This window comes from Manihot esculenta, chromosome 12 (assembly GCF_001659605.2).
Source record: "Manihot esculenta cultivar AM560-2 chromosome 12, M.esculenta_v8, whole genome shotgun sequence".
In the NCBI taxonomy this organism is placed as follows: Eukaryota; Viridiplantae; Streptophyta; class Magnoliopsida; order Malpighiales; family Euphorbiaceae; genus Manihot; species Manihot esculenta.
The window spans coordinates 31,563,782-31,590,585 of NC_035172.2; positions in this window are offsets into that span (position 1 = coordinate 31,563,782).

The window sequence follows — 26,804 nt, forward strand, 5'->3', positions numbered from 1 at the left end:
AGTGCGGATTCTGGACACACAGATCAAACAGCTAAGGAACAAGGAGATTCCGATGGTGAAAGTTCTATGGAACCACCATAATCTAGAAGAGTGCACCTGGGAGACGCGGGAGTCTATGCTCCAGCAGTATCCATATTTATTTTGAGGTTAGTTTCCTCCAGTTTATGTGTTATTGGTTTTCGAATCATTCGAGGACGAATGCTTTTAAGGGGGGGAGAATGTAATACCCGGCTAGAATCCGGCATCGGAATTCCTGTCGTCCAGTGGAATCCGGGGTGTCGGACTTCTAGAGGAGGGTAGGATTTATGTTTTACTATGTGTTATGATGTGTGTTAATATGGTAAAGTCAAATGGAATTAAGTTTTGAGCTGAAATGACCCAAGGCTGATGAGCCAAGTTCGGCCGTCGAAGGGAAGTTCGGCCGCCAAAAGTGCCCAATGTTCGGCTGCCGTTGCATGGTTTTGCATGCGCTTCGGCAGCCGAAGCTGAGTCGGCCAGCCAGCGTTTGGGCATCCTTAGTCAGCATTTTGGACAGGTGTTGGCTCCAAACCCTGTCCAGAAGATTGGCCACGTCTCCCATGCTTTATTTGCTCAGTTTGAGCAGCTCATGCACGAATTAGCTCGTGTTCAAAAGAGTTTGAAAGTTTTGACGAAAAACCTAGGTTTTGAGAGTTTGAGAGGGTGAAGAGAGTTGATTCGTTTCCCTTTGTTCAGGGTGTTTATCTTCTTATGACAGGAGGTAAGTGATGCTTTTGAACCTGTTTATATGTGTTCTGAAGGTTTTATAGGATTTATGAAGAGAGAGGCATGTTTGGTGGTTTTGATGATTTATGTATGTATATATGTTTATGTGTTATGTTTGATTTGTTGTTTGGGGTTATTAGATAGTTTTGGACCCCTGTGAACATATACTTGCGTATATGTGTGTGGAATAGTTGAAGTATGCATGTTTGGAGATGTTGAAGGGAAGGAGGAGCTTGGTTTGCCGTCGGGCTGAGTTCTGGATGAACTCAGGTTCGGCAGCCGAAGGTTCATTCGGCCGCCGAACCTCTTGCATGGTGGCTTAGGCTGCCACAGCTTGCCCCCGCGAGTTTTACATGTTCGGCTCTGTTTGGGGACTTCGGCCGCCGAAGGTGCCGCCGAAGGTTAGAGACTTTCGTCTCTGGAATGCCTTTTGGCCCCCGAAACTTGCCCCCGAAAGGGTTCGGCCGCCGAAGCTTGAGATTCGGCCGCCGAAGGTGCTTGAGTTTCGTCTCTGGAGAAGACGTTCGGCCGCCGAATCCGCCGCCGAAAGTGTTCTGTCCAGCCTTCTTTTGCATGCTTTGTATGGATAGTTGAGTGAGTTGAAAGGGATTCTTGGGGAGTGTAATAGAGGTATTCAGAAGCTAGCTTGGTCCCTCATTTGCATTTATCTGTATCTGTACAGACCAGAGGAACCAGAGAGAGCAGCAGTGAGTACTGCTCCAGAGTTTTCAGAGCCTACTCAGTCAGTCAGTCCAGTTAGCCAGAGGTGAGTGGAACTAAATTTAATCTTTTAATTGGAACATGAAATGCTTTTAGCATCAGTCATGCATCATGAGTATACCATAGGTTGATTGCATTAGTATCCACGAATATGTTGCATTGCATAGTTATCTGTTGATGTGAGTAAATGCTGAATGATCCAATAGTCACAGACAGGAAGTCCAGGAGCCTCTGACTACGCCCTGGCAAGTATAGTAAAGACCAGGAGCCTTTGACTATGCCCTGGCAGGTATAGTAAAGACCAGGAGCCTTTGACTACGCCCTGGCAATGGTAAGTACAGAGGTGTTATATACACATATACATATATGACATGAAGACCAGGTGCTCGATTCTACGCCCTGGCACAGAGTTACTGGGACTATGTGGTGACAGGTTTACTCTTGGTGTGGTTTATCTGTGTTGTGACGCATTTCATGAGATCATGTTTTACTGAGATATTTTACTGTTCTACTCACTGGGCTATAGAGCTCATCCCACTCCCTTAACCCCAGTTTTGCAGGTTCAGTGGTCAGTGTACAGGGACAGTTCAGCAAAGTACAGAAAGAGTAAAAGAGCTTGTAATAGTATAGAGTGGACATGTAAATTGTAAAGAGATGTTATAGTTGTGTATAACGTTAGAGTTGTGCTTGACTTAGTTGTATTGTGTTGTAAAGCTTTTGTTACATACATGATCTGTATATGTATATATGTTTTATCACCAGGCTTAACAGGTATGAGTTAACCCATCTAGAGCAAGCTCTAGTCAGGGGTACAGAGTACAGAGTACAGAGTACAGAGTACAGAGTATAGAGTACAGAGTACAGAGTACAGAGTACAGAGTACAGAGATAGTGCATGCACAGGTTAAGCCTTGGTTCAGCAAAGAGTTTTTATTTTCACAGAAAATGTATCATGTATGAGTTTTACAGGTACACAGAGAGTATTGCAGGCTTGCTACGGGTTCTGGCGGCCTTAAGCCGACCTGAATCCTAGCGCCGGTGACGGTCCATTTTGGGGTCGTTACACTACGGGTCCCGGCGGCCTTAAGTCGACCCGGATCCTAGCGCCGGTAGCGGTCCGATTTTCAGGTCGTTACAGAATGGTATCAGAGCCCTAGGTTCATATGGTCGGACCTAGAGTGTCGGGCTCATAGAGGTTATAGAAGGTCAAGCACAATAGGAAGATCATGTCCACTAGGATAGGATGTGGAGTCCTGTCTTACATGATGATGTGAAATGCCATGATTATATGCATGTGCATTAATGATATGCTATGATGTGTGATGCGGGTTCATGTGTGCCCACATGAACCATATGATGCTAATGTTTATGTGATGTGTACTATTTTTCAGAAAACAGGATGAGAGGAACTCGTCGATCAGCAAGATTGACTGGAGTACCACCTGAGGATGAGGGCACGAGCGCCCGTCCTCCAGCATTGCCTAGGGCAATGTCTAGTAGGTCTATCAGAGAAAGAGCAGTAAGAGACCCTAGAAGGTCTTTGGATCTGGGTAGAAGCAGATCAGTCAGAGGAACAGTTCAGGGAGGAGCTTCAGAGGACATGGGGGATGATATGGATGTAGAGCAGAGGAGGGATGGCAGTTTGGGAGTTAGCATGTCAGAAGAGGGAATGGGAGAATCCCAAGGAGGCACTCAGGCCTCGGGATTTGTTCAGCCACCTTACTACCCACCCTTCTCACAAGATCCCGGGTATTCGATGGGAGGTACATCGGATTACCCTAGCTTCACCCCTTATCCCACACAGATGCCATACCCACCCTACTACCCACCATATTCACAATACCCAATGTATCCACCCCCACCTTACTATCCAAATCTAGCAAACCCTACCCCAGGGGATGCTGCACCTCCTCCTCCTCCAGCAGAACCAGCAGCCCCAGTTGCTCAACCTTCTAGACCTAGCTCAGCCAGTGGGAGCAAGGTCAAGATGACCGACTACATGAAGTTGGGTGCTCCCCAGTATGAAAAGGGGGATGACCCGTTTGTGTATCTTGAGAGGGTCAAGGTGATCACAGATGAGATTGGGGCTGACGATAGTAGAGCCATTCGGATGGCTGGGTTCACGCTTAAGTGCAAGAAGGCACGAGAGTGGTTCAAGAATTATGTGAACCCGAAAGTGGATAGCATGTCTTGGGAGGAATTTGCAAACGAGTTTGCAGGATGGGCTTTCCCAGATAGTTCAAGGGAGCTGAAGATGATAGAGTTTGAGCAGTTGAGGCAGACCGATGATATGAGTATAGAGGAGTTCACAGACAGATTCTTGGAGCTGTTGCCATTTGCAGGGCAAAACCTTGACACAGACCAGAAAAGGTCAAGGAGGTATATCATGAAACTCCACTCCAGATATTCCTCCTTGATCCAGTCAGCAGATAGGGAGAGCTTCCATGCCATAGTGGATATGGCTCGGAAAATGGAGGCCAGTGCCATCGTTCAGGGGACAGTTAAGCAGTCAGTGGCACAACCTTCTGGTTCTAAGACCCCAGGCTCTTCTTCTTTTAGTGCAGCAGCTTCAGGTAGCAAGAGGTGGAGCAGTACCACCAAGAAGCCGAAGAAGAACAAATTTTGGAACAAGGTCAAGTCCAGTCTGGGACTAGGGAGTGGCGCGAGTTCTGGTGCGGATAATGCAGTATGCAAGAAGTGTGGGAGACCGCACAAGGGAGTATGTCTGGTTGGGACGACAGCCTGCTTCAGATGTGGGCAAGAGGGACACATGGCTCGGGAGTGTCCTAGGGCAGTTTTTGGAGCACAGTCTCAGCAGATAGCTTCTGGTAGTGTGGCTCAGCCAGCAGCTCCAGCCACGACTCAGGCCAGTGGCAGAGGTAGAGGGAGAGGAGCAGCCTCTTCTTCAGCGGGTTTCAGAGGTGAAGGTCCATCAGCTCCAGCACGGATCTTCACAATGACTCAGCAGGAGGCAGATGCATCTAACACCGTGGTGGCAGGTAATTTAGTCATTGGTTGTTCAGATGTGTATGCCTTGATGGACCCTGGTGCATCTCATTCTTTTATAGCTCCGAGAGCCGTTCAGAGGTTGGGGTTGATGATCTCTGAGTTAGAGTGTCCTCTCTGGGTCAGTGGGCCCAAGTGTGACCCATCAGTGGCAGAGTCAGTCTGCCAGTGTAGTCCTGTGTTTGTTGAGGGAAGATGCTTGTCCGCCGACCTGGTGGTTCTAGACTTGACAAACTTTGACGTCATTCTAGGGATGGACTGGTTATCTACCCATGGTGCTACCTTGGACTGCAGGGACAAGGTAGTCAGGTTCAGAGGTCAGGATGGGTCAGAGGTTATCTTCAGGGGAGACAGGAGGGGTACACCTAGAGGTCTGATATCAGCTCTTCAGGCTCGTAGGTTGCTTAGGAAGGGATGTCAGGGGTATTTGGCTCATGTGAGAGAGCTTAGCAGTCAGGTTAGAGAACCCGCCTCGGTGCCAGTGGTTAGAGAGTTTCTAGATGTCTTTCCAGACGAGCTGCCAGGTTTACCACCTGCTAGGGAGATAAAGTTCGAGATAGAATTGATGCCTGGAACCCGACCGATCTCTATCCCTCCCTACAGGATGGCTCCAGCTGAGTTGAAGGAATTGAAAGAACAGTTGCAAGAGCTGGTAGAAAAGGGCTTCATCCGACCGAGCACTTCACCTTGGGGTGCACCAGTTTTGTTTGTGAGAAAGAAGGATGGATCCCTTAGACTTTGTATCGACTACAGGCAGTTGAACAAAGTCACTACCAAGAATAAGTACCCATTGCCAAGGATCGACGATATATTTGACCAGCTAGCTGGAGCAGGTTGTTTCTCCAAAATAGATCTGAGATCGGGGTACCATCAGTTGAGGATCAGAGAAGATGATGTGCCAAAGACAGCTTTCAGGACCAGATATGGGCATTTTGAGTTCCTTGTAATGCCGTTCGGGTTAACCAACGCCCCTGCAACATTCATGGATCTCATGAACAGAGTGTTTAGCCAGTACCTGGATCACTTCGTTATTGTCTTTATAGATGATATCTTAGTGTATTCTAGGAATGCAGAGGAGCATGCCCATCATCTGAGGTTGGTTCTGCAGACCTTGAGGGAACATGGCTTGTATGCCAAGTTCTCTAAGTGTGAGTTCTGGCTGAGGAGCATTTCGTTCTTGGGGCATGTAGTGTCAGAAAATGGAATAGAGGTGGACCCCAAGAAGACATAAACTGTGGCTAACTGGCCTAGACCCACTTCAGTGACGGAGATCCGGAGTTTCTTGGGTTTGGCAGGTTACTACAGGAGGTTCGTTCAGGACTTCTCGAAAATAGCAGCTCCTTTGACCAGACTAACCAGGAAGAATCAAAAATTTCTGTGGACCGACCAATGCGAAGAGAGTTTTGAAGAGCTCAAGAAGAGGTTGACTTCAGCACCAGTTTTAGCTCTGCCATCTAGTGATGAGGACTTTACAGTCTTTTGTGATGCGTCCCGTGTGGGACTGGGTTGTGTACTGATGCAGAATGAGAGGGTGATTGCTTATGCTTCTAGGCAGCTAAAGAAGCATGAGTTGAATTACCCCACACATGACCTGGAGATGGCAGCAGTAATCTTTGCACTCAAGATGTGGATGCACTACCTCTATGGGGTAAAATGTGAGATCTTCACAGATCATAAAAGCCTGCAGTACATCCTGAGTCAAAGAGATTTGAACTTGAGACAGAGGAGATGGGTGGAGCTGCTGAGTGACTATGATTGCAAGATTCAGTATCATCCGGGTAAGGCGAATGTCGTGGCAGACGCCCTAAGCCGAAAGTCACTAGGCAGTCTATCCCACATCACGGCAGAGAGGAGACCAGTGGTGAAGGAGTTTTACAAGCTCATTGAGGAAGGTCTACAGTTGGAGTTGTCTGGTACCGGTGCTTTAGTGGCCCGGATGAGAGTGACACCTGTGTTTCTGGAGCAAGTGGCTCAGAAACAGCATGAGGACCCAGAGTTAGTGAAGATTGCCAGGACTGTTCAGTCAGGCAAGGACAGTGAGTTCAGATTTGACAGTAAGGGGATCCTCCGCTATTGGAGTCGATTGTGTGTACCAGATGACATAGGGCTAAAAGGAGACATTATGAGGGATGCTCATAATGCAAGATACAACGTTCACCCCGGAGCCACCAAGATGTATCAAGATTTGAAGAAAGTTTATTGGTGGCCAGCGATGAAGAAAGAAGTGGCACAGTTTGTGTCAGCCTGCAAAGTGTGTCAGAGGGTGAAGCTGGAACATCAGAAGCCGGCTGGAATGCTTAACCCGCTACCTATTCCAGAGTGGAAATGGGAGAATATAGCTATGGACTTCGTAGTGGGGTTACCGGTGACGTCCAACAGATTGGACTCCATATGGGTGATTGTGGACAGACTCACCAAATCTGCTCACTTCATCCCCGTCAGGAGTGGCTACTCTGTGGACAAGTTGGCGCAGGTATATGTGGATGAGATCGTCAGGCTGCATGGGGTTCCTGTTTCGATAGTGTCGGATAGAGGGCCCCAGTTCACCTCCAGGTTTTGGCGGAGTCTACAGAATGCCATGGGTACTAGGTTGGATTTCAGTACTGCCTTCCACCCCCAGACGGACGGACAGTCCGAAAGGACCATCCAGACTATCGAGGATATGCTTAGAATGTGTGTGCTGGACTTTGGCGGTTCTTGGAGGCAGCATCTACCTTTGGTGGAGTTTGCCTACAATAACAGCCATCATGCTAGCATCGGGATAGCTCCATATGAAGCTTTGTATGGGAGGAAGTGCAGGTCACCTGTTTGCTGGGAGGAAGTTGGAGAAAAGGCCTTGGCAGGGCCTGAGCTAGTAGAGATCACCAGCAGGGTGGTACCCATAATCAGAGAGAGAATCAAGACTGCTGCAAGCAGACAGAAGAGTTATGCAGACGTCCGCAGAAGACAAGTAGAGTTTCAGGAGGGGGATCTGGTATTGCTCAAGGTGTCTCCAATGAAAGGAGTGGTTCGCTTTGGGAAGAAGGGTAAACTAGCCCCACGATACATCGGACCCTTTGAAGTCTTGCAAAAGATTGGGAATGTATCGTACAAGCTGGATTTACCTGCTTCAATGGCAAGAATCCATCCGATTTTCCATGTTTCAATGTTGAGGAAGTTCGTGTCAGATCCGAGTAAGGTTCTTAGTGAGTCTGATGTGGAGATCCAAGAGGATCTCACCTATGTTGAACAGCCAGTACGGATCCTAGACACCCAGATCAGAAAGCTAAGAAATAAGGAAATCCCGATGGTGAAAGTCCTGTGGAACCACCACAATATAGAAGAATGCACTTGGGAGACACGGGAGTCCATGCTCTAGCAATATCCTTATCTCTTCTAAGGTTAGCCTCTTATGTGTATGTTATGTTGTATGCCATGCTATGTGTTAGTTGAGGAACATTCGGGGACGAATGTTCTTAAGGGGGGGAGAATGTAATACCCAGCTAGACTCCGGTATCGGAATTCCTACCGTCCGGTGGAATCTCGGATGTCGGAGACCTCTAGAAGGGTAAAACCATGTTTTCATGAAATGTTTTAGTGTTTTTGATGATTTTAAGTAAAGAGGAAATGAGTTTTTGAATAAAAACACCCTTGGAGGAAAACTCAGGTTCGGCCGCCGAAACTCAAAGTTCGGCCGTCGAACATGCATGCATTTCGGGCGTGCTTTAGGCCCCCGAAGGCATAAGTGAGGGAAGTCCAGGTTCGGCCGCCGAACCTCAAGTTCAGCCACCGAACATGGCATGCATGCGGAGGCACGTTCGGCCCCCGAACGTGGCCTGGCCAGCCACTATAAAAGGGTCCCTTAGCCGAAAACGGGCGAGCTTTTCCCCATTTTCGGCCAAGGTGAGCTCTCCGCCGTCCCTCACCAATCTTTGGTGTTTTTCCTCTAGATCTTTCAAGATTTTCATCTGTTTTAACTTTGTTTTGAAGATTTGAGCTTTTGAGCAAAGTTTTGGAGCTTAGAGGTTCAAGAACCCACTCTCTCCCACCTCCGAGTTTTAGGTCGTCTCTCTCTCGATCTTCAAGAGGTAAGAGCCGATCTTAAGCTCATTGTATGTTTTAAGTAAGTTTTAAGTAGATCTATGGGGGTAGAATACATGTTTAGGTTATGGTTATGTTTATGGGTATAAATGTATGTTCATGAACAATGTGGCTTGTAAATGTATGTTTGATGTGTTGTAGTTGGGGTTTAAGGTAGTTTGAGACCCCTAGGAGCTTGTATGCATGTTTTGGTTGAGCTAAATGCATGTTGGTTTGAGTTTGGAGGCATTTGTGCATGTTTGAACCAAGTTTCTGCCCTTTGGGAGAAACCAGGTTTGGCAGCGGAAGGGACTTTCGGCCGCCGAACCCTCTTATAGAGGCAGCCTTCGGCTGTCGAAGCTTGCCCCCGAAAGGAGACTTTCGTCTCTGTCTGGGAGTTTCGGCCGCCGAAAGTGCCGCCGAACATGCATGAGTTTCGCCTCTGTCTGGGAGTTTCGGCCGCCGAAGGTGCCGCCGAACCTGCCTGACTTTCGGCTCTAGAGGGACTTTCGGCCGCCGAACCTGCCGCCGAAAGTGCCCTGTCCAGCCTTCTTTTGCATGTTTTGCATGATTGTTTCATGATGTTCTAGGGGGTTTTTGGGGAGTAGTTTAGAGTTATGTTCATGTTTGGTTGGTCCCTCATTTGAGTCCACCTATGTAGGTTCGGACCCGAGGAACCGAGGACCCCAGCAGTGAGTTCAGCTGCTTCTGAGTCAGTAGAGCTTCAGCTAGAGGTGAGTAGAATAACTCTTATGCTTTTAAATAATAAACCCGTTTTAGCATGATTCACGCATCATGAATGCCATGAGATATTTTAGGTTGTTTGCATTAGAAATCACGAATATGTTGCATTGCATAATATGTTGATGATGTGGATGAATGTTGAATGATCCTTTAGTCCTCGTATGTTATGATATGATGATGATACGGTACGAAAGACCAGTGAGGCCCATTCTACGCCCCTGGCACTATGTAAGAGAAAGACCAGTGAGGCCCATTCTACGCCCCTGGCATTATGGAATGTTATGTCATGCTATGTTATGATTATGTAAGAGAAAGACCAGTGAGGCCCATTCTACGCCCCTGGTACAGTTGGAACATGTAGAGGACTATAGGTGACAAATTCATCCTTGATGTGATTAGCTGTGATGTGATGCATTTCATGTTATCATATGTTTCAAATGTTTTATTATTCTGCTCACTGGGCTCTAGTAGCTCACTCCTTTTCCCTAATCCCCCAGGATTGCAGGTACGGGCTAGACAGAGAAGTCAAGAAGAGTAAAGTCTTGTAATTGTAATAGTTAGAAAGTGGACATGATGAATTGTAAGATGATGTAAAAGTTATGATTAGTTATGTCATGTATATGTTGAGTATGAGATTGAGGTTTAGAAGTTGTGCTTGACCCTATGGATATTGTAATCCCTTTTGATACATGATCTTAATGTTTATTGATGACTATGTTTAGCCAACTCAACACATGTTATGCCACCCATTGGGGGCATTGATGAGATCCCACAGAGGGATTAAGTTTATGATTATAGCTATATTCAGTGCATGCACAGGTTGAGTTTGGTGTATGAGAAAATGAATGAAAGAAAAGTTTTAATTTTTATATATGTTGTTGATCATGTATGGGATTAAGCAAGTTCACAGGATGTATGTTAGGCTTGCTACGGGTCCCGGCGGCCTTAAGTCGACCCGGATCCTAGCGCCGGTAGCGGTCCGATTTTCGGGTCGTTACATTGCAGGCGGACACGAACTGTGCCACTTCTCTTTTCATAGCTGGCCACCACTAAACTCTCTTCAGATCCTGGTATATTTTGGTGGCTCCAGAGTGAACACTGTACCTGGCATTATAAGCTTCCCTCATAATGTCTCCCTTCAGACCCACGTCATCTGGTACACACAATCTGTTCCCATAGCGGAGGATCCCTTTGCTGTCGAATCTGAACTCTTCGTTCTTGCCTGACTGAGGAGTCCTGGCAATCTTCACTAACTCTGGGTCCTCATGCTGTTTCTGAGCCACCTGCTCCAGAAACACAGGTGTCACTCTCATCTGGGCTACCAAAGTACCCGTACCAGACAACTCTAACTGTAGACCTTCATCGATGAGCTTATGAAACTTTTTCACCACCGGTCTCCTCTCTGCTGTGATATGGGACAAACTGCTAAGTGATTTCCGGCTTAAGGCATCTGCCACCACATTCGCCTTACCCGGATGGTACTGAATCTTGCAATCATAGTCACTAAGCAGTTCTACCCATCTCCTCTGCCTCAGATTTAACTCTATCTGACTCAAGATGTACTGCAAGCTCTTATGATCTGTGAAGATCTCACACTTTACCCCATAAAGGTAATGCCTCAACATCTTGAGTGCAAAGATTACAGCTGCCATCTCTAGGTCATGTGTAGGATAATTCGACTCATGCTTCTTCAGCTGCCTAGAAGCATAAGCAATCACCCTTTCATTCTGCATCAACACACAACCCAGTCCCACACGGGACGCATCGCAATACATTGTGAAGTCCTCATTACTGTTAGGCAGAGCTAACACCGGTGCTGAAGTCAACCTTCTCTTCAGCTCTTCAAAGCTTTCCTCGCACTGATTGGTCCACATAAACCTCTGATTCTTTTTAGTTAATCTGGTCATAAAAGCTGCAATCTTAGAGAAGTCCTGTACGAACCTCCTGTAGTAACCTGCCAAACCCAAGAAGCTTTTGATCTCAGTCACTGTAGTGGGTCTAGGTTAGTTAGCTACAGCTTCCACCTTCTTGGGGTCTACTTCTATTCCATTTTCTGATACCACATGCCCCAAGAATGAAATGCTCCTCAACCAGAATTCACACTTGGAGAACTTGGCATACAAGCCGTGTTCCCTCAAGGTCTGCAAAACCAACCTCAGATAATGGGCATGCTCCTCTGCATTCCTGGAATACACTAAGATATCATCAATGAAGACAATGACAAAGTGATCCAGGTACTGACTGAAAACTCTGTTCATAAGTGTAACGACCCGGAACTGATACCCCTCTGTAACGGCCCGAACCCACTACCGGCGCTAGGATCCAGATCGGCTTAAGGCTGCCGGGACCCGTAGGAAGCCAAACATACCTCCTATCACCTGGTTAAATCCCATACATGATCAAAACTTTAACATAAAAACTTAGACATAAGATGTATATACCGAGCTTGACCTGTATGCAACATAACTGGAAACATAAAGAACCCCCTACTAGAGCCCTCATCAAAACTCTAGCTGGGTCAACATAACATACATCAAGCTGGAGTCACATCCAAAGAACTAGAACCTAACCTGTGCATGCATCAAACCACAAACATAAGACCTCCACTAGGGTCCTCATCAAACACTAGCGTGGTAAACAACACATGCCACCAGTTTGGTTCAAACTCAACTCAACACTAAACATAACATACATCATGTATTAAACAGGGACTAACTAAGTCTTAGGGCCAAGCACAGTACTAATACATAACATAACTCTACTTTACTTGCATTGCATTACATTATCTTAAAATACATTAAATCAATTTACAATACATGTCCACACAACTCTAATCTATTACAAAAGCACAACCTTAACTCTTGAGACTTCCCGAACGACTTCAAACCTGCAACACTGGGGTTAGGGGAGAGGGGTGAGCTAAAAAGCCCAGTGAGTAGAAACAAAGAAAACAGTTCATCAATTACATGCTTTCATGAAATGCATCACATCACAAACATTCCACATCACGGATGGACATGACCACCAAAACTCCCTTCAATATCAGTATGCCTGGCCCGGCCAGGTCTTATAACCTCAGTATGCCTGGCCCGGCCAGGTCTTACAACATCTGTATGCCCGGCCCGACCGGGTCTTACAACATCTCTTAGGCTATTGGGGTCGCCTTGGTCCATCCACATCATCATAGTCATCAAATTATGCAATGCGCCATATTCGTGAAACTAGTGCAATCAACCTACCATAATCATCATGATGCATGAACATGCTTTAGGCATTTGATTTCATAAATTAAAAGATTAAGTTTAGTTCTACTCACCTCTGGCAGATGCTGAATTGACTCTGCAACTGCTAACACTGATGGCCTCCTCGGTCCATCGGGTCCAATCCTACACAGGTGGACTCGAATGAGGTGCCAAACACACTCTAAACAACTCATAAACAACTACCCAAAACCTCCCTAAAACATCACTTAAACATGCATAGAAAACACCCATGAAAAGACTGGACAGGGCACTTTCGGCGGCACCTTCGGCGGCCAAACTTTCTCCAGAGACGAAACTCGGGCACTTTCGGCGGCACCTTCGGCAGCCGAAAGTCCCTCTCCAGAGACGAAAGTCAGGGACTTTCAGCGGCCGAACCTTCCTTCGGCGGTCGAAAGTCTGCTTTCAAGCCAAAACTCCACTTTCGGGGGCAAGGTTAGGCGGCCAATCCATGCATCCAAAGGCAGGTTCGGCGGCCGAAGCTACTTTCGGCGGCCGAACCTGAGTTCTTCCTAGAAGGGCAGAACTCAGCTTCTCATGCATTCAAGCCTCCCAAACCTTCCAAACACCCCAAAACAAGCACCCAACCTTACTAAAACATGCATAAACCTTTAACCATGCACAAAGGAGCTTAAACGAGCTTAAACTCCAACAAAGAACATCAAAAGCATACATAGATAGCTTATGACCCACATAGGCCAAAACCATCAAACAACCCAAATCCTCACATACTCTCTCCCCATCATGCATACTCACTCCCACATGCATAGACTAGTTTAAACTTCCAACATATCATCACATAAACACTCATAAACATACATTTACGTAAAAACTCACATAAACCTTAACATGCATATCTACCCATACTCAACCATTAAAACCTCTTAAAACTTCATTAAAACCTAAAGGAAAGCAAAGATCTACACTTACCTCTTGGAGATCGAGGGTTGGTGTGATCCCTAACTTGGAGATGGGAGGAAACTACTCCTTGGGTCTCCAAGCTCCCAAAACTTAGATCTAGCTTGAAAACTCTTCAAAACAACCATGAAACTCATAAAGACATGAAGGAAGTGAAGAAAAACATGAAAACGGCCAAGGGAGGACAAAAACTCACCTGAGCTCGAGAATGGGGAGAAAACTCTCCCATTTCCGATCTGAGGGCTCTTTATAGGTGGTCTGGTCGAAGACCTTCGGCAGCCTAACGTGCCCCCTAAACTCATGCATGTTCGGCGGCCGAAATTGAGGTTCGGCGGCCGAACCTTGGCTCGCTCAAACAAAGCTTTCAGAGGCCAAAAGCGCTCCCAAAACCTTTCCATGTTCGGCGGCCAAACTTCACTTTCGGCGGCCGAACCTGGCAAATGCCTCCTTGGTCTTTTCTTTTCAAAACTCAATTCTTTTCCATTTAAAACCATGAAATCAGTAAAAACATTTTAGAAAACACATTTTACCCCTCTAGAAGCCTCTGGCATCTTCGGAATTCCAGATTCCAATGGAGATTCCGCCGGAAGGTAGGGATTCCGATGCCGGAATCTAGCCGGGTATTACAATAAGGTCTATGAATGCTGCAGGGGCATTGGTTAACCCGAACGGCATCACAAGAAACTCATAGTGCCCATATCTAGTCCTAAATGCCGTCTTCGACACATCTTCTTCTCTTATCCTCAGCTGATGATACCCGGACCTCAGATCTATCTTGGAGAAACAACCCGCTCCTGCTAGCTGGTCGAATAGATCGTCGATCCTAGGCAACGGGTACTTATTCTTGGTAGTGACTTTGTTCAACTGCCTGTAGTCGATACAAAGTCTAAGGGATCCATCCTTCTTTTTCACAAACAGTACTGGAGCACCCCAAGGTGAGGTACTCGGTCGGATGAAGCCCTTATCTACCAGCTCTTGCAACTGTTCCTTCAGTTCCTTCAACTCAGCTGGTGCCATCCTGTAGGGAGGGATAGAGATCGGTCTGGTTCCAGGCATCAACTCTATTTAGAACTCTATCTCCCTAGCAGGTGGTAAACCTGGCAGCTCGTCTGGGAAAACATCTAAAAATTCTCTGACCACGGGCACTAAGGCGAGCTCTCTAACATGACTATCCAGCTCTCTCACATGAGCTAGAAAACCCTAACAACCCCTCCTGAGCAACCTACGAGCCTGTAGGGCTGATATCAAACCTCTAGGTGTACCCCTCCTGTCTCCTCTGAACACAACCTCTGACCCATCCTGACCTCTGAACCTGACTACCTTGTCTCTGCAGTCCAAGGTAGCACCATGGGTAGATAGCCAATCCATCCCTAAAATGACATCAAAATCCGTCAAATCTAGAACCACAAGGTCGGCTGGAAGGCATCTACTCTCCACAAACACTGGACTAAACCGGCAGACTGACTCTACCACTGACGGGTCACACTTGGGTCCACTGACCCATAGGGGACACTCTAACCCAGAGACCATCAAACCCAACCTCTCAACGGCTCTCAGAGCAACAAATGAATGAGATGCACCAGGGTCCATTAAGGCATAAACATCTGAACAACCAATGATGAGATTACCTGACACCACGGTGTTTGATGCATTTGCCTCCTGCTGTGTCATCGTGAAGATTCGCGCTGGAGCTGATGGACCTTCACCCCTGAAACCCGCTGAAGAAGAGGCTGCCCCTCTCCCTCTGCCTCTGCCACTGGCCTGAGTTGCGGCTAGAGCTACTGGCTGAGCCACACTACCAGAAGCTATCTGCTGGGACTGTGCCACATAAGCTGCTCTAGGACACTCTCGTGCCATGTGTCCCTCCTGCCCACATCTGAAGCAGGCTGTCGTCCCAAACCAACATACTCCCTTGTGCGGCTTCCCACACTTCATACAAACTGCATTGTCTGCACCTGAGCTCGAGCCACCTCCTAATCCTAGACCCGACTTCAAACGATTCCAGAACTTGTTCTTCTTAGACTTCTTAGTGGTACTGGCCCACTTTTTACTGTCTGAAGCTGCTGTACTCAAAGAAGAGGGATCTAACCTTCCCCCACCTGGGGTCTTGGAACCAGAAGGCTGTTGTAACGACCTGGAAATCGGACCGCTACCGGCGCTAGGATCCAGATCGACATAAGGTCGCCGGGACCCGTAGCAAGCCTAACATACATCCTGAATACCTGTCAAATCCCATACATGATCATACATATCCATAAACATGAGAACTTTTTCTTTTCTTTTACCAAGCTCAACCTGTGCATGCACATAAGTATAAACATAAACCACACACTGGAGCTTCATCACATACTCCAATGGGGTACCTCATCAAACATCAAGCTTGGTTGAACATAAACATCATAAAACATAGATCATGTATATACATGCAATTGACCAAACATACTATGGTCAAGCACAATTCTAATCCTCAATATCAATATTACATAACATGACTGTTCATAACCTTACATCATTTTACAAATCATCATGTCCACATCTAACTATTACAAATCACATGACTTTACTCTTCTTGATTCCCTGATCTAGCCCGTACTTGCAAACCTGGGGGATATAGGGAAAGGGGTGAGCTACTAGAGCCCAGTGAGCAAAATACTAAAATCTTTAAAATATATGCCATCATGTAATGCATCATATCACAGACAAATCACATCAAGGGTGAACCTGTCACCAAATAGTCCCAGCATCATATCCGTGCCAGGCCGTAGAATGGGGTCCTGGTCTTCCTGTCATATCATAACATTACTTACCATTGCCCCAGGGCCTCATCTGGGCACCTGGTCTTCGCGTTCCATACCGTGCCAGGCCGTAGAATGGGGTCCTAGTCTTTCATACCGTGCCAGGCCATAGAATGGGGTCCTGGTCTTTCCTCAGGGACTAATTGGATCATACAGCATTCACCCACATCCACAGCAAAGAATGCAGTGCAACATATTCGTGGATTCTAATGCAACAACCTATTATATCACATGGCATTCGTGATGCATGATTCATGCTACAACTTGCATTAATTTAAAACATAAGGTTTATTCTACTCACCTTAGGCTAACTCTGACAATGAGCTGAAGCAGCTGACTCACTGCTGGGGTCCTCGGTTCCTTGGGTCCGAACCTACACAAGTGGATTCAAATAAGGGACCAAACATACTAGAACATGACTCTAAAAAATATCCCCCAAAAACTCCCTAAAACACCTCAAAAATATCAAAGAATTCATGCAAAGGAGGGCTGAACAGGGCACTTTCGGCGACAGGTTCGGCGGCCGAAAGTCCCTCCAGAGCCGAAAGTCATGCACCTTCGGCGGCACTTTCGGCGGCCGAAGGTTCTCTCCAGAGGCGAAACTCATGCATGTTTGGCGGCCGAAAGTCTCCTCCAGAGACGAAAGTCCACTTTCAGGGGCAGGCTTCGGCAGCCGAAAGCTTGCCTCCACAGGCAGGTTCGGCGGCCGAAAGTCCTTTCGGCTGCCGAACCTGAGTGTCTCCCAAAGTGGCAGAAACTCGGCTCTTATGCACATTTGCCTCCCAAAACCTTCAATCATGCATACAACTCAACCAAAACATGCATAAACACATACATAAGCTCCTAAGGGCTTCAAACTATCCTAAACCCCAACTACAACACATCAAAAGCAGCTCAGCAACCTACATTGTCCATAAACACAACTCAAAACCTAACAAAGCTCAACTGACCTAAGCATGCATTTCTACCCCATGAATCAACTTGAAACTTGTTTAAAACATATAATGAGCTCAAGATCGGCTCTTACCTCTTGAAGATCGAGAGGAAGAACGATCCTAGCTCGGAGATGGGAAAGATCGAGTTCCTTGAACCTCCAAGCTCCAAAACTTGCTATTTGCTTAAAGATCTTCAAAACAAAGGTGAAAACTCATAAAAATCATGGAATATTTGAAGGAAGAACTCAAGATCGGCATGAGGGCGGCGGAGACTCACCTTGGCCGAAAATGGGGAGAAAAAACTCACCCGTTCGGACATGGGGACCCCTTTATAGGTGGCTGGCCAGGCCACTTTCGGGGGCCTAACGTGCCTCCGCATGCATGCCATGTTCGGCGGCTGAACCTGGACTTCCCTCACTTATGCCTTCGGGGGCCTAAAGTACTCCCGAAGCGCATGCATGTTCGGCGGCCAAACCCGAGTTTTTCCTCCAATGCTATTTTCATGCAAAAACTCATTTTCTTTCTTAATTCAAAGCATAAAATGCATTAAAACATTTTATAAAAACATGGTTTTACCCTTCTAGAAGTCTCCGACACCCAAGATTCCACCGGACGGTAGGAATTCCGATACCGGAGTCTAACCGGGTATTACAGCTGTGCCACAGACTGTTTAACTTTCCCTTCAATGATTGCACTAGCCTCCATTCTCCGGGCCATATCCACAATGGCATGGAAACTCTCCCTCTCTGCTGATTGGATCAAGGAGGAATACCTGGAATGAAGCCTCATAATATACCTCCTAGCCTTCTTCTGGTCTATGTCAAGTGTTTGCCCTGCAAACGGCAACACTGTTCAAACTCGATCATCTTCAACTCCCTTGAGCTATCAGGGAAAGCCCATCCTACAAACTCATTAGCAAACTCCACCCATGATAGGCTATCCAACCTCGGGTTCACATAGTTTTTGAACCACTCTCGGGCCTTCTTGCACTTCAGTGTGAACCCAGCCATCTGAATGGCTCTACTGTCATCTGGCCCTAACTCATCTGTTATCATCTTGACCGTCCTGAGATACTCAAACGGATCATCACCTGTTTCATACTTAGGAGCATCCAACTTCAAGTAATCAGTCATCTTGACCTTACTCCCTCCAGATGAGCTAGGTTTAGGTACTTGGGCTTCTGGGACTATAGGTTCAGCTGGTGGTGGAGGAGGTGCAACATCCCCTGGGTTAGGGTTTGCTGTACCTGGATAGAAAGATGGGGGTGGGTACTGATAGAGCATATTTTAGTCCATTTTATCATTATGTTCTTGATGTTTATTTACATCTTTTCTGCTTAATTTTGTGGTTTTGATTATGTTTTGCAGATATTAGGTGTAAAGAGACAATCTGGAGAAAATGCTCTTAAAACTGCTAAAAAGTGCCAAATATCGAAAGTGCCAAGAAAGGAAAGTTTTCAAATAAGGAAAGTTTTCAGAAAAGGAAAGTTTTCAAATGAGGAAAGTGCAGAAGCAAAAGCAAACAAGGAAAGCTCAGTCAAAAGATTATTTGAAATTCAAATCGCAGATCTTTCTTTCCTTGTTCAAAGATGTGCACACACTGCAGCAGTCATATCTTCCTATTTAGGCAGCAAGATCTCAAAGAGATGCTCTTCCTCTTCTGCATTCAATATTCAAATTTCAAAAGAGGCTTCACCTAAAAAGGAATGTATAGACAAGCATATCTTCCCCTTTGAAGATCAAAATTCGTGCATCCTTCCTATTCAGAAACAATCTGCGCGCTTTCCTCTTCTGAAAGCCATCTGCGCGCCACCTTCCTTTTCTGTAATAACTTGGGCAACAAGTTAAGTATGGGCAGCATCTTGGGCAGCCTCTACACTAATTAGGAAGTAAGGTCAGCATCTAAACTTATTTAGGAAGCACAATCTGCGCCTCTTTCCCTTTCTGAGACCAAACCGCGCGCACCAACTTCCTTCCGCAAAGCATTCGCGCGCAGCCTTCCTTCTGAAGCCGAAAAACGCGATTCTTTCCTTTTCAGACATAACTAGGATAGAAAATACCTCTTGGGCAGTAAGTATGACCTAGGACAATACTTTTCAACTATAAAAGGCCACATAAGGAGCCTCTACAGGCCCCGAACACACCACCTTGGAGACACCTACGAATTCACATCTCTTCTTCTACCTTTCTTCTTTTCTTTTATTTTTGGTTTTGTTTCAGCCATGAGAGGCTGAAATCTTTTATTCTAGTTGAAGATTAGGTGATGCTTTAGTTGTTTTATGGATTGGGAGACTTGATCAAATATTGTTTATCTTTTGTTATTCAATATTCATACAATCTCATGCTTAATTCCATTGTTGCTTTGTTGTTTTGATCAATATGGCCAATTGATTCTTGATTGCAAAGTAATAATATGTTAGTTTGGATGATTTAAGTCCGTAATTGCTTAGATTATTCTTACATGAGAACACTTGGGATAAAACCCAAGGAAATTGTATGATCTAGCGTTATCTCCATACGTTTGGGTAGCTAGGATTGGATCTCTCTATTTCTTAATGCAATTGACAATTGTTTTGATGTCTAAGGCCCAAGGACGTTCCTTGGCAATTTGTTAATTAGTAATTAATTAGAGGACGTTCCCTAATTGGTTTAATCATAAGGAGAGATAATGGTGGTGAGAAGCGTCTTCCATCTCCATAACTAATCTATTGAATCAACCCAAAGGAAACTAAGTGTCAATGATCAATCCCAACAACTAAAGTGGATCCAATTCTTCAACTAGATCTTTCTTATTATTTATCTCTCTTTATTTTTATTATTTGCCTTATTTTTATTGCTTTCAGTTTTAGATTAATTAAATCAATCTCAAAACCCTCCATTTTACTTTTATGGCAATTTATTTTTTTTCTGTTTCCAGTTTATCTCATTTGATCCCACTTTCAGTCTTTTATCTCATCTTTAATTTATTATTGTTTCAGTTTATTTTATTGGTCTTATTGAGAAAAATAAATAGGTAATCAATTCTCTGTGGATTCGATCCTTTCACCACTATCTGCAGTTGTAAAATTGTTGATAACCAGAAAGGTTATTTTTGACCGGCCTCGACAACCGCGATAAAAAATTGGCGCCTTTGCCGGGGAGTTGATTTAACTTATTTGCTTTTCTTTCAGGACCAAATAAAAAAAAAAAAAGAAAGGTAGCACCACCGAATCTACCTCTAAAGAAGTCACCATCGCTGAATTAAATCATGGATGAGGAATGGACACCTTTTCGCCTCGCAGAACTTTATGAACAAATCGCTGCTGCGAAAAGTTTTGTTATAGACCAAACTGCACAAGCTCTTGAGGCACAACAACTCCAACAAATACATGCATGTGAAGGATTCTATGAACCATCAAGATATGCAATGCCTCAAGATCTCAGAACTAATCTTCATAAGACGTTGGAGACTTTGCAAAATGTCCAACAAGAAGCAGATCGAATAGCCGCCAAAATGAGAGCAAACATGGTAAGAAAAGAGGAAGAGCTCCAAGATGGTGAGACAGATGATGAAAGTTGGCAAGTACAAGAACAAGCCTCTGAAGAAATACAACCAGAATATTGTTTGTCCAAACAAACTGATCAAACTGATCAAACAGAACTTGTTGATAGTTTAGATATCATTGATTGTTTAAACAAAGATGTTTTTGATATAAAAGATGATATACTAAATGATGATCCTTGCAGGGAAGAGAGCCAAAAAGAGCCAGAACTGAAAGAAACTAACTGTTACATCCAATAGGTGGACTGCAAACACGCACAGAACAAAGGAGAGCCAATCACACCTCTTCAGATCAATCTTGCGCAGTCAGAAGGAACTCCAACTGAACCACCTCAGCTTGGACCGCAGATCAATCTTGCGCAAGAAGGAGTACCTGAAATCCTTTCAGGCGCGTCCTTTCAGCTTCCAACACAAATCAGTCTTCCACCTCAGTTAGGTCCTATACAGAAGGAGGAAACTAAAACTCCTTTCATCCTTCCAATGCAAACAGTCCATGCCCAGGAGGAACAAATGGTAGTCCAATGGCCCAAACCAAAGGAGCATGCAGATCAATGCCTGCCCAAACCTCCAGATAAGGTAGAATTTGTTTTGCCTGAACTTAATGCCAAATTGCAGCCACCCATGGAGAAATATCAATTGAAGTTGGAAGTGCTCAAAAATGCAAACATAAGGGCTAGAGGCACACCTCATCTGAAAGAGGAGAAGCTAATCATGTTACTTCATGAGTACATGAAAAAAGTAGGATGGGCTATGACAAAATCAAAAGGAGTGCTACACTTTTTGCTCAATGCAGTTGGGACTCTTTTCCCTTCCCCAATTACTTGAGCCTTGATCAAGTGGATCGCACCATGTACACCACACCCAGGGGAGTACTCAGTTTTCTTTGTTCTTTTATGTTTTTTACACATTGAGGACAATGCATGATTTAGGTGTGGGGGTGCATATTTCTAAATTTTTAAATTTTTGCTTTGATTTTCAGTTTGAATTTTTATTTTTCATTTTTCAGTGTGATTTTCAATTTTTTGTTTTGCTTTCAATAACACACACAGATAGCCACAGTTTTTTTTTTTTATTTATTTTTTTTTCCGTTTTTGAGATGCTTTACTCATCATATGAACTATGTTGGATGAGCTTTTTTTTCCATGACCCCATTGATGTTATGACTCTTTAAACTTATGTTGAATCACTTACAGTGGGTTATATTCATGTTTGAGAATTGCCTTTTGAATTGAATCTTTGAGTTTTCCATGGTGAAAAATATATTGATGACCCTCAATTGATGAGAATAAATTGAAAATTGTGTGAATGAACTTAATGTAACTTGATTTAGCAATTGGTGTTGATTTGCCCAAATCATTGAGAGAAAGAAAATTCAGCAAAGGCAAAGTCCTCAAAAGCACAAAATCAAAAACTGTTCCAATGGTTAAAAGACTATGAACAATGCTAGTAGCCAATTGGATGGGTGACCAACTGAAAAATATAAACCATGACATCAAAAATAGGTTGGTGACCTTTCCAAGCAAGATCTAAAGTGCAAAAGCCTGAATAAAGTACTTCAAGGTAAGGGCAAGTCAATCCAAAGGCTAGAAAAAGTCTTAACAAATTAATGTGCATATCTCTCTTGAGGAAAACAAATCCTAGCCATGGTAAGCAAAGGGAAACAAGGAAAGGGGGTAAGTAATCTTCATGCATATACTCTTCACTGCAATGATTCAAAATAGGTGTCTAGAGTAAGAGCTTAAGTGGAAATAAGGATCAAGTAGCAAAGAAAGCTTATTTGACTATGTTTATCTGCTTGAGGACAAGCAAAAATCTAGGTGTGGGGGTATTTGATAGAGCATATTTTAGTCCATTTTATCATTATGTTCTTGATGTTTATTTACATCTTTTCTGCTTAATTTTGTGGTTTTGATTATGTTTTGCAGATATTAGGTGTAAAGAGACAATCTGGAGAAAATGCTCTTAAAACTGCTAAAAAGTGCCAAATATGGAAAGTGCCAAATATGGAAAGTTTCCAAATAAGGAAAGTTTTCAGAAAAGGAAAGTTTTCAAATGAGGAAAGTGCAGAAGCAAAAGCAAACAAGGAAAGCTCAGTCAGAAGATTATTTGAAATTCAAATCGCAGATCTTTCTTTCCTTGTTCAAAGATGTGCACACACTGCAGCAGTCATATCTTCCTATTTAGGCAGCAAGATCTCAAAGAGATGCTCTTCCTCTTCTGCATTCAATATTCAAATTTCAAAAGAGGCTCCACCTAAAAAGGAATGTATAGACAAGCATATCTTCCCCTTTGAAGATCAAAATTCGTGCATCCTTCCTATTCAGAAACAATTTGCGTGCTTTCCTCTTCTGAAAGCCATCTGCGCGCCATCTTCCTTTTCTGTAACAACATGGGCAACAAGTTGAGAATGGGCAGCATCTTGGGCAGCCTCTACACTAATTAGGAAGTAAGGTCAGCATCTAAACTTATTTAGGAAGCACAATCTGCACCTCTTTCCCTTTCTGAGACCAAACCGCGCGCACCAACTTCCTTCCGCAAAGCATTCGCGCGCAGCCTTCCTTCTGAAGCCGAAAAACGCGATTCTTTCCTTTTCAGACATAACTTGGACAGAAAATACCTCTTGGGCAATAAGTATGACCTAGGGCAATACTTTTCAACTATAAAAGGCCACATAAGGAGCCTCTACAGGCCCCGAACACACCACCTTGGAGACACCTACGAATTCACATCTCTTCTTCTACCTTTCTTCTTTTCTTTTATTTTTGGTTTTGTTTCAGCCATGAGAGGCTGAAATCTTTTATTCTAGTTGAAGATTAGGTGATGCTTTAGTTGTTTTATGGATTGGGAGACTTGATCAAATATTGTTTATCTTTTGTTATTAAATATTCATACAATCTCATGCTTAATTCCATTGTTGCTTTGTTGTTTTGATCAATATGGCCAATTGATTCTTGATTGCAAAGTAATAATATGTTAGTTTGGATGATTTAAGTCCGTAATTGCTTAGATTATTCTTACATGAGAACACTTGGGATAAAACCCAAGGAAATTGTATGATCTAGCGTTATCTCCATACGTTTGGGTAGCTAGGATTGGATCTCTCTATTTCTTAATGCAATTGACAATTGTTTTGATGCCTAAGGCCCAAGGACGTTCCTTGGCAATTTGTTAATTAGTAATTAATTAGAGGACGTTCCCTAATTGGTTTAATCATAAGGAGAGATAATGGTGGTGAGAAGCGTCTTCCATCTCCATAACTAATCTATTGAATCAACCCAAAGGAAACTAAGTGTCAATGATCAATCCCAACAACTAAAGTGGATCCAATTCTTCAACTAGATCTTTCTTATTATTTATCTCTCTTTATTTTTATTATTTGCCTTATTTTTATTGCTTTCAGTTTTAGATTAATTAAATCAATCTCAAAACCCTCCATTTTACTTTTATGGCAATTTATTTTTATTCTGTTTCTAGTTTATCTCATTTGATCCCACTTTCAGTTTTTTATCTCATCTTTAATTTATTATTATTTCAGTTTATTTTATTGGTGTTGTTGAGAAAAATAAATAGGTAATCAATTCTCTGTGGATTCGATCCTTTCACCACTATCTGCAGTTGTAAAATTGTTGATAACCAGAAAGGTTATTTTTGACCGGCCTCGACAACCGCGAGTCAGGTACATAGGGTACTGTGGGTAGAAAGGTGGGTATGGCATGTAAGAAGGATAAGGGTTAAAGCTGGGGTAATCTGATGTACCTCCCATCGAATACCCGGGATTCTGTGAAAAGGGTGGGTATTGGGGTGGTTGAACAAACCCCGAGGCCTGAGTGCCTCCCTGAGACTCTCCCATACCCTCTTCAGACATGCTCACACCAAGACTGCCATCCCTCCTCTGATCCACATCCATATCATCCCCCATATCTTCTGACACTCCACCTTGAACTGTTCCCCTTCTGCTCACATCAAAAGACCTTCTAGGGTCCCTTGACGCTCTCTCTCTACTAGATCTGCAAGACATTGCCCTAGGCAATGCAGGACGGGCATTTGTGCCCTCACTTTCCGGTGGGACTCCAGTCAATTGTGTAGATCGACGAGTTCCTCTCATCTTGCTTAATGAAAAATAGCACACACACATAAAACATCAGCATCAAATGGTTCATGTGGAAGCACATGAACCCGCATCACATACATCACATACATAGCATATCATCAATGCACATGCATAGAATCATGGCATTTCACATCATCATTCAAGACAGGACTCTACATCCTATCCTAGTGGACATGATTTTTCCTATTGTGTTTGACCTTCTAGAACATCTATGAGCCCGAAACTCTCTAGGTCCAACCATATGAACCTAGGGCTCTGATACCAATCTGTAACGACCCGAAATCCGGATCACTACCGGCGCTAGGATCCAGATCGGCTTAAGGCTGCCGGGACCCGTAGCAAGCCTAACATACATCCTGTACACCTGTTAAATCCCATACATGATCAAACATATACATAAAATTTAAACTTTTTCTTTCATTTACCAAGCTCAACCTGTGCATGCACAAACTCATAATCATAAAACCCCACACTGGAGCCCTCATCAACATATCATACATTAAACTTGGTTTACATAAACATCATAAAACTGTAATACCCGGCTAGATTTCGGCATCGGAATCCCTACCTTCCGGCGGAATCTCCGTTGGAATCGGGAATTCTGAAGATGCCAGAGGCTTCTAGAGGGGTAAAATGTGTTTTCTAAAATGTTTTTACTGATTTCATGGTTTTAAATGGAAAAAGAATTGAGTTTTTAAAAGAAAAGACCAAGGAGGCATTTGCCAGGTTCGGCCGCCGAAAGTGAAGTTCGGCCGCCGAACATGGAAAGGTTTTGGGAGCGCTTTTGGCCTCCGAAAGCTTTGTTTGAACGAACCAAGGGTCGGCCGCCGAACATGCATGAGTTTAGGGGGCACGTTAGGCTGCCGAAGGTCTTTGACCAGGCCGCCTATAAAGAGCCCTCAGATCGGAAATGGACGAGTTTTCTCCCCATTCTCGAGCTCAGGTGAGTTTTTGTCCTCCCTTGGCCGTTTTCACGTTTTTCTTCATTTCCTTCATGTTTTTATGAGTTTCATGGTTGTTTTGAAGAGTTTTCAAGCTTAGATCTAAGTTTTGGGAGCTTGGAGACCCAAGGAGTAGTTTCCTCCCATCTCCAAGTTAGGGATCACACCAACCCTCGAGCTCCAAGAGGTAAGTGTAGATCTTTTCTTTCCTTTATGTTTTAATGAAGTTTTAAGAGGTTTTAATGGTTGAGTATGGGTAGATATGCATGTTTAGGTTTATGTGGGTTTTATGCCCAATGTATGTTATGTGATGTTATGTTGCATACAGGTCAAGCTCGGTATTTACATCAGATGTTTCAGTTTTTATGTTTAAGTTTTAATCATGTATGGGATTTGACCAGGTGATAGGATGTATGTTTGGCTTGCTATGGGTCCCGGCGGCCTTAAGCCGATCTGGATCCTAGCACCGGTGGCGATTCGGGCCGTTACAGAGGGGTATCGGTTTTCGGGCTGTTACAGAGTGGTATCAGAGCCTAGGGCCTCATCAGTACGGTGTGTTGAGCAAAGATGCTCAAGGATTAGAGATATACCACATCGGAAAGAGGTTGGTTTAGAGGTCATAGAAGGGCAACCACAATAGGCAGAAATCATGTCCACTAGGATAGGATGTAGAGTCCTGTCTTGTATGATGATGATGTGGAATGCAATGATTTTATGCATGGGCATTAATGTTATGTATGATATGTTATGTATGATATGTTATGTATGATATGCTATGTATGCTATGTATGTTGCAAGTTCATGTGTTTTCATATGAACCGTATGATGCTCATGATTGTTTGTTTGCTTGTGTGTTGTTCTTTTGAGGAGCCAGAATGCGAGGTGCTCGTCGATCTGTGGAATCGACTGGAGTTCCATCTGAGAGGGAAGGTTTGGACACCTTTCCCCCTGCTCTGCCAAGAGCGCAGTCGTGGGGAGTCAGCAGATGGGGAACATCGAGGGACCCTGGAAGGTCTTTTGATGCAAGCAAAG